Source organism: Wyeomyia smithii, chromosome 3 (genome assembly GCF_029784165.1).
Source record: "Wyeomyia smithii strain HCP4-BCI-WySm-NY-G18 chromosome 3, ASM2978416v1, whole genome shotgun sequence".
NCBI lineage: Eukaryota > Metazoa > Arthropoda > Insecta > Diptera > Culicidae > Wyeomyia > Wyeomyia smithii.
In genome coordinates, this window is record NC_073696.1 from 26,390 (window position 1) to 35,445 (window position 9,056).

Sequence of the window (9,056 nt, forward strand, 5' to 3'; positions counted from 1 at the left end):
GCAATATGTGCTTTGGGTGAAGTTGATACGTTTTGCCTTTCTCCTAGAAAGGTATAGCAATCACTGGAAAAACCAAAGGTATAAAAGTGGTCCCAATGGCCCAATGTCATATACCTCTCGACCCCTTCCGACGAACTGAGCATTTTCTGCATGTATGTATGTGTGTATGTATGTGTGTGTGTGTATGTATGTGCAACTTTTTTTCTCACTCACTTTTCTTAGAGATGGCTGGACCGATTTTCATAAAATAATTGCAAATGAAAGGTCTAGTTGCGCCATAGGTTGCTATTGGATTTCATTGTAATCGGATTTTTAGTTTAGAGGTTATGTATCAAAATGTAAAAATCACGAAACATCAATATCTCAGAAACCACACAACCGATTTTAATAAAATTGGTTTCAAATGATCGGGCTGTCTCCAGAACCCTTAACTTTTGAATTTCGTAATGATTGAACATATGGTTCAAAAGTTATGTGAAGAAAAGTTATCCTGAGGTTGTTTAAACTCACTCATTTTTCTCAGAGATGGCTGAACCGATTTTCACAAAATTAGTGTCAAATTAAAGGTCTAGTTTTCCCCATAGGTTGCTACTGAATTTCATTGCAATCGGATTGTAACTTTGTCCGTTGTTCATGAAAATGTGAAATCACATAATGAAAGTAAACATATTGACTTCCTCCTAACGATCACTGGCTAATTAAAAGGTAGAAAAGTGATCCAAATGGCCGAATGTCATATACTACTCGACTCAGCATTTTCTGCATATAAGCATGCATAGGTGTATATGTTTGTGTGTGGGTGTGTACGTGTGTATGTGCACCTTTTTTCGCACTCACTATTCTCAGAGATGGTCTGACCGAACAGATTTCAATGAAATTAATTGCAAATGAAAGGTCTAGTTGCCCTATAAAACCCTATTGAATTTTATTGTAATCTGATTTCCAGTTTAGAGGTTATGTATCAAAGTGTAAAAATCACGAAACATCAATATCTCAGAAACCACACATCTGATTTGATTAAAATTAGTTTCAAATGAACGGGCTACCTTAAAAACCCTTAACTTTCGAATTTTATGAAGATTGAACATGTGGTTCAGAAGTTATGGAAAGAAACGTGTTCTGGAGACTATTTAATCTCACTCATGTTTCTCAGAGATGGCTGACCCGATTTTTATAATATTAGTGTCATATGAAAGGTCTTGTTGCCCCATAAGACCCTTTTGATTTTTTTTTTACAAACGGATTATTACTTTGTTATGTTTAAAAATGTGAAATCCAGCTATGAAAAAAAACATATTCCAAGACAACTTACTTGGACTCACTCATATTTCTCAGAGATGGTTGACCCGATTTCCACGGATTAGTATCAAATAAAAGGTCTACCTACCTCATAACACCCTATTGAATTTTGCAGTGATCGGACTGTAACTTCGTCTGTAATGTATCGAAATGTGAAAATCACGAAACTTCATTATCTTAGAAACTACACAACCGATTTGAACAATATTGATATCAGATGAACGGGCTAGTTAAGGGTTATCTGATTAATTATGATTGAACACGTGGTTTCAAAGTTTGGCTGCCCCATACGTTACCTTTTCATTTGATTGTAATCAAATTTAAGCAAGCGTTATGTTTTAATTTGTAAAACAACGAAAGTCTATTATCTCAAGTATTACACGACTTATTTGAACATAACCAGTGTCATACAAATGAGTCATCTCTCAAACTTACAAATAACAAACTTCATAACAGTTTGATATGCTGTTTAAAAGTTTCAGAAAGAAAAGTAATTCAAAGACTATTCAACACTTTACCTGCTTCGATCAATATATATGGCCTCAACATGATTTAAATGTGGTATCGTACTATCTGAACGTTCCCGGCATCGCTCGTGATTAAATTGTTCGAAATTAAGAGTCATTGCTTTTATTTCGCTATTTCTTAAGTACTAAAATTACGTCAAATTTCATATTTTATACTTTAATTACAACATCAATATTTTAGAACCCAAAGAGAGGATAAACATTTATTGGATTTAAGCATTCATGTAAATCTATTTTACAAATAATAAGTTTGAATGAGAAAGGCTGAGTCTGACCGCTAGGTGGATTAATTTAGGTTTTTTCTCATATTTTTACTGAACATCTTAAAATTATCTGTAATACTACTTCTGGTGAATCAATTGTGGTGAAAATATGACATCTGGTGGTTAAATTTTATTGAAACTGCCCGCGAAATGCGGGATGTCATTTTACTCTAGACTCTAGTGTTCTTTGTTTGTGTTTTCTTACACTGAGAGAACATCTGAAGTGTTCAATTGTAATCATTTTATCAGTTTTCAATGTTTATTATGTGTTGCTAAATATTTTGTTATGCAATATTTCTCTCTTTTTTTTTAAAGTTCAACATGAATTAAAAAAAAACTGTTTCCTTTTAAACGGTTTTAGCAAAACATAGGTGCAGATAAAATGTATATTATCAGAAAATACCTGATTATTTAGTTCGAATTTTGAAGCTACTTTTTGGTCACTTTTTTCGAAGTTTAGGTCACTATAGTCACTTTTTTTACTTTCAGCCCTCTGTTGTGGTACATTCTTCCCCGTTGGTGTGGTGCATTTTACCTCATTTGCATGGTGCTTCTTGTCCATTTGTTGCGGTGCATTAACGTCAGCAAGGGTGCATTTTGCCTCGATTGGTGACTTTTTTCAATTATTACACTTACTCAAAAAATGTAGGCTATACATTTCCTATAAAGTAGTAGCATCTGATGCGAATAAATAAAAGTTTTATGTTTTGATCAGTATATCATTGGTTTTAACAAGAACAAACTCTGCTTTCGTTTACTGGTGCGTTTTACCCCAGGAACCCCTGAATATCGTGCTCCAACGTATTCCTTTAACTATACTCCGACGTTTGAACTGTACGGATAAGTCGATAATTCTCTCGCTATCGTACACGGCTGATTTTCAAGGCGGTGTAGCTTGGGACCATACGCAACATTGTTCTGAGTCCAGCAGGAACAAGAATTGGTGAAGCATGTTTCGAGCATAAGCGATTCTGGGGTGTAACTTCCCAGGACCTACGATGTTTGGCGTATCAACATTTTTATATGCGCGCAAGTTTTTAGATGATTTTCAAACAAAACAGATTCAAAAATTATTTTTATGTAAACAAAACTCTGTTTTGGTACCTGCGATCGTTTGACATTACCCATTGTTTGTTGTTTGCTTGAAAATGAAAAATAAAAACATGCTCATCTTGCCCCATAAGTATTTATTTATTTATTTATATATTTATTTATTTATTTATTTATTTATTTATTTATTTATTGTTTATTGTCTAATAGCGTAAGGCGAACCTTTTTAATTTGCTATCTCCGAATGTCGACGTAGTCACACTTTGATAATTATTTTAAATCTAACATTTTACTGACGATTTCAAAAATCTAATGAGCCCCTTTTGAAAAATGCTTTCGACGTGAAACGTTTCAATGAGGTAGGTAGAGAGTTCCAATTTGTCACACCATGCACAAACAGCGAATTGGCGTAGCCTGAGGTCGCGTTTACAGGGACCACCAAGTTTTGTCGGCGTTGTCCTCGGAGAAAATTTAGTTTTCGAGCTCGAGGAAGCAGGAGCTCGCGAAGTGATGAGATTATGCATGATGTTCAAAGGACATCCCAAAAGGTTCCTCTGTAAATGGGTAGCAAAAGAGTATCTACTCAGTCCGTAGACATATCGTACACACCTGTTCACTGCCACATGTAGCCTTTGCATGGCAATTGCACAAGGCTTCACGTGAACAGCGTCGCCAAAAAGGAAGTGAGGCAGAATTGATGCCTTGAAGAGCTTTAGCTTGATAGTAGAAGACGCTGATGTTGTGTTGCAACGCAATGTACGCAAAGCCGCGTAAATCTTGCCACATTGTTGGTTGATCATTCCGTCCCATGAGAGGTCAGTGTGGAACAGAAACCCCAAGTTGATCGCACTGGTCGAATACTCGATAGGCTGATCATCCATCATAACTGGTGGTAATGCAGTCAGATCCAGTCGATAATTCTTACGTTTTCTCATCCACATTGCAACACTTTTTGAGCTGTTGATTAGCAAACCATTTTTCCTGGACCATGAAGATATTCGGGTAAGGTCTTCGTTAACCATGCGTACAATTTCAGCTGCATGTACACCCGTTTGGAGAGTATACAGTTGGACATCGTCAGCATACAGTTGAATCGAGCAGTATTTGAGCACATTGGGGAGGTCGTTTATGTAACAGCAGAAAAGCCGAGGTCCAAGCACGGATCCCTGTGGTTTACCAGAATATAGTTCCGCACTACGTGAAAATTTACCTGCACATGACATAAGCGCCAACAAGACTGACAGCCTTGGTAGAAAAACTGAACTGGGGCTTTTTACAGAGCAAATGGTGAGAAACAGTATCAAATGCTTTCGAGAAATCCAGCAACAACAGTAAACTAATGCCATTTTTATCCAATGTGCCATAAAGGTCGTCAGTTACTTTCAGTACAGCCGTTTTTACACTTTGTCCTTTTTGAAATCCTGCTTGTTGTTCGGAGAGCAATTGATTTTCTCTAAGGTAGGCAGATATCTGCTGTTCTATAAGCTTTTCAAATATTTTTGACAGGGTGCAAAAAATGCTGATTGGTCTCAGGTTTGAAAGTGCATTCAGATGAGGTTAAGCGGCAGTGCAATAATTTGTTTCCAGGTATCAAGGAACATAGCAGTATCTATGATGGTATTGAATAAATATGTGATTTATTCGATAATTAGTGGAAGCAGAATCTTGACAAATTTCAGTGGAATACCATCGGAGCCAACAGCATTTGATTTACTCTCCCAGATTGCATTGACTACTTCCCACGCTTCGACATGTCGAAAACCAAAGGCTTCAGCGGAAGTCGTTATATTTCCGGTAGGCTGACGATGGTGCTGCCTTGGAGCACAGCTGGATATAAACATTGCATTTACTTCATCAGGATCAAAGCTGCAGTCCTCATGCTTTGTTTTACTTCTAACACCAAGGCTTTTCACGAGCCTCCACAAGTCACTACTGTTGAGTTCTATATTCAGGAAATGATGCAGATAAGTTTTTTTAGCTCGATGTATTAATGAAGTGGTACGGTTCCTTAGTGTTGCAAACAGTTGGCGCTTTGTGTCTTTCAGGTGTGGAGGAGGTCGTTGCCAGTCCTTGTAAGCAAGTTCTCTTTCCACAATAGATTAGCGAAGTATGCCCAATTAACCCCGTATCGTGCTCAGCATCATGTTTATAGTGGCTTGGGATTTTTTTATATGTGATAAAATAGTTTCCAATACACTAAGGTTGCTTTTTACGCGGATTCCGGAATTTACGCGGATTTCGGAATTATGCGGTTTTTTTCACGCGGACTCCGGAATTTACGCGGCATGTATCCCCCGCGTAAAAAGCGACTTTAGTGTATAGCTACTATTGAGTATTGTTCTTACTCTATGTAATAAAAATGTTCTCAGTAGCTCTTCTCTCGCTTTACTGTAACAATAAGCTGAGAAGCTAAAGGTTTTTATCTTACCCCTCGTTCTCCTATTTGTGAAAGCAACTAAAAAATTGAATTGGAACTTTCTATTGCTATGGCTCTGACTCCTTAAGAACTTTACCTGTCGGCAGGTACGACTATTGACAACGGTCTAAATGTCGTTGGCTCATAGCCATTAGTTTCTGGAAACCACGTCTACTGATTCAAATGGTATGCTAACATCTTTGACACCTTGATTTTTTTAAACCGTAGATTTTTTTAAACCGTACCCGTTTAAACCGTACCCGCGTTATTATGAGATCCTCGATGCGAAGAGAACACTGTATACAAGAGAAATGAGAAGGCGCTATACGTTATGGGAACTGTCAAACCAAAACGCGAGCGTTGTATTTTGCATAGCCGTTATTTGTTTTGGTGTGACAGCGCCTTGTCATTTCTTTTATATACAGTGTTCTCTATCAAAGCTGGGCCTCAAGCAATAATTGTCACATAGAAAATATAATTAGCGAGCACTTCACTCCTGTTAAGTGTTGTCTGCTTTGCCGATATCGTTGTTTAAAGTACAGAGGGTGTTTTAAACACCGTGTTTTATAACACCGTCTGTATTCCCAATTTTTGTAAAGTACAGCAGTGTAACTGGCCAATTAATTAGACTATATACAAATACGCTGACTATGAACAAGTCTGAGGGTGGGTATGCTCCTTCGCAGATTTAGTTTGCTTCATTTCTGAATGTGACTTGCGTTTCCAAATTTCTGTTGTTAGGGGAGAACCGTACAAGACGCACCAGTTGGGTAAGATGGCCCATGCTATTGCTTTTCTCATAAAAACCCAGCTTCTCTCATAGAAAAAAAAGTTTGCCATAATGACTAAAATATGTCCAACATGTAATTATTCATGAATTTATTTAAGCTTTTATGATAAACTGACTTGTAAATAATACAAAAAAACTATGGTTCCCCTAACCTTTACACTTTTGGAGTTGATAATACTATGAGTATTTCAAATTATTTCACTAACTTTCATCAACCTTTACCTAAAAACAATCAAAATCAAAATTGGGGCAGAATGCACTACGAAGAGCTTGCAGGAGTTTGCTTGACAATTAAGAGCATGTTCCATTATTTATGATTTTTCTTTCGAGATTTCAAGCGCTTCTCACTTCGCGTGCTGATTTCTGCTAGTGGCGTTTTAGCCTACTGCTTTGAAGAATACTGACCTTTGTTGTGGTGCGTTTTGAACACGGGCTTGTTTGGCAGCAATGGTAATTTTTACCAAAAAAGACATTGAAATCGAGTATTTTATAATAAACTTCGTCATAAACATACAATAAATAGATCCTAAAATCATCCTACACGTTCAATGTCGCTTTGAAATGATTTGAAGCGCTGTAAATCGCACAAATGCTTAACTGGTGCGTTTTGTACAATCCTCCCCTACCCGTCGCTACCAAGTCGATGCACAACCAAAGTGCGAATAATTAAGGTGTTTTCGAAGTTTTAGGTGCCTGTAGATGCATGTCAATCAAAAAAGTACATCTGTCCGACAAAAGTTTTGATGATTTCGATCTGGGGAGGAAAGGACCAACAATCTAATTTCACTTGATGACAAAATTTCACTAACTGCTTCTAACTAACCGCAAATTATTTCAGTTTCAACTTTTGTTGAGTGTACGAAGAATTATTGTATCGCCTTTTTGTAACATTTGTCCAATATTATTTATTTTGTTATTCAAATACCTATGTGCCTTTTGAAAAAGTAGATTGATTGATTGATATTACTACGTTGCCGATAAATCACTGTATCTTTTATGCGTGAAACATATACATTGAGGAAGTGTAAACATTATATCATACAGCAAAGCTATGATATGATCTTTCCTGTAAGTCGATAAAAAGAATGTTTAGCCAACTTAGCGAATAACACCACAGCAGGCAGTACAATTTAAAGTATTCGGTTGAGTTTCACTAAAATATTCAAAGCCAACATTAAAACAAAAAATTGTTGTTCTTATTGTTGTGTTTATTGTAGATACAATGATGTGCTGTACCCTGTACACCAAAAAAATAACTTCAAAAATGCTTTGCCTGATTTGGATGCCCACCCCCCTCTTTTACAGAATGAAACCGCCTTCCACCAAAGTTTATTATATCAATTTATCGGCTCATCTATTAAAGGTTATACGGTATAATCGCGAAATAATTTCATATAAATAATATTATGAATAAATTCATATAATTAATTAATTAATAGCCAGCTAAGCGATAGGCAGGCAGTACAATTTCCGTGGAGTTTTACTAAAATATTCAAAGCCAGCATTGAACGAAATTATTGTTTTTGTTATTATGTGTTAAGAAAATTCACTATAAAAATGCTTTGCCTGATTTGGATGCCTACCCACATCTTTTACACAATGAAATCGCGATCCGCCAAAGTTTATTATATCAATTTATCGGTTCACCTATTTTAAGGTTATAAGGTACAATCGCAAAACAATTTCATATAAATTCATATAATTAATATTATGAATAAATTCATATACCTAATTAATCAATTGATCGCGAGCATACACGCCATTCGCAAAAATTTCTGTTTGGAAAACTAGAAACAATTTGTGCTCTCGAATTATGTACGAAAGACAACGATAGTAGGAGCTGTAGGAATCACGCTCTTCCTCGTATGTGTAATAATGCCTCAAGTAGAATGCGTGGACTATATAGAAAGCCCGCCCATTATACACATTGCTAGCCTCTGTTGCCTAACAGTTGTTCTATTCTGATCTCGCAATGAATGTTACTCATGACGACATAATCAGTAAAACTGCATAAAATGTAATGTTATGCAAATAATACTGGTTCTTGCAATAAAATGAATGTTGGACTTCACGAGTAATTTTAAATTTTTAATACTGTTACTTCACAGAATCATTGCAAACATAAATTTACACACTCAGTATGAGAATGTGAAAACCAAGAGCATGATGAATGTGCAACCATTTTTTAAATATCGTTATCAAATTGAAAACAAACTATTTAGCAGATATGTTTTAATAAAATCCATTCCATGAGTCGATCGCGTGTAGAACATCACAATCGACATAGAAAGCTCAAAGAAAATAACACTGTAAGTAAAATCTGCTATTTTCGGTTGTAAGCATAATCAAAGAATATCTGATACTCATTTAATATGATGTATAGGGACGTACTCATCAGTATTGTATCACAAAACAGGCAAATTCAATTGAAACAAGCACGTCCTCGTGCCAATACTCATGACGGCAAAACAAATTTGAACCATCACATACTCATGCAGCCCACTTTTTGGGTAAACAAATCATTGATTTTAATAGAAAATGCATCAAAGACGTGAATATATGTAAGTTTTAGAATATTGAACATAGTTTTCCAAAGAATTGAATAAACTACCTACTAAATGACCCATAATTTTAAAGTTTACCTGCCGTCATCATATAAGCGACGCTTTCAGTATCCCCTGTGTCTTGTTACCTTCTCTGCGTCGAGTCAT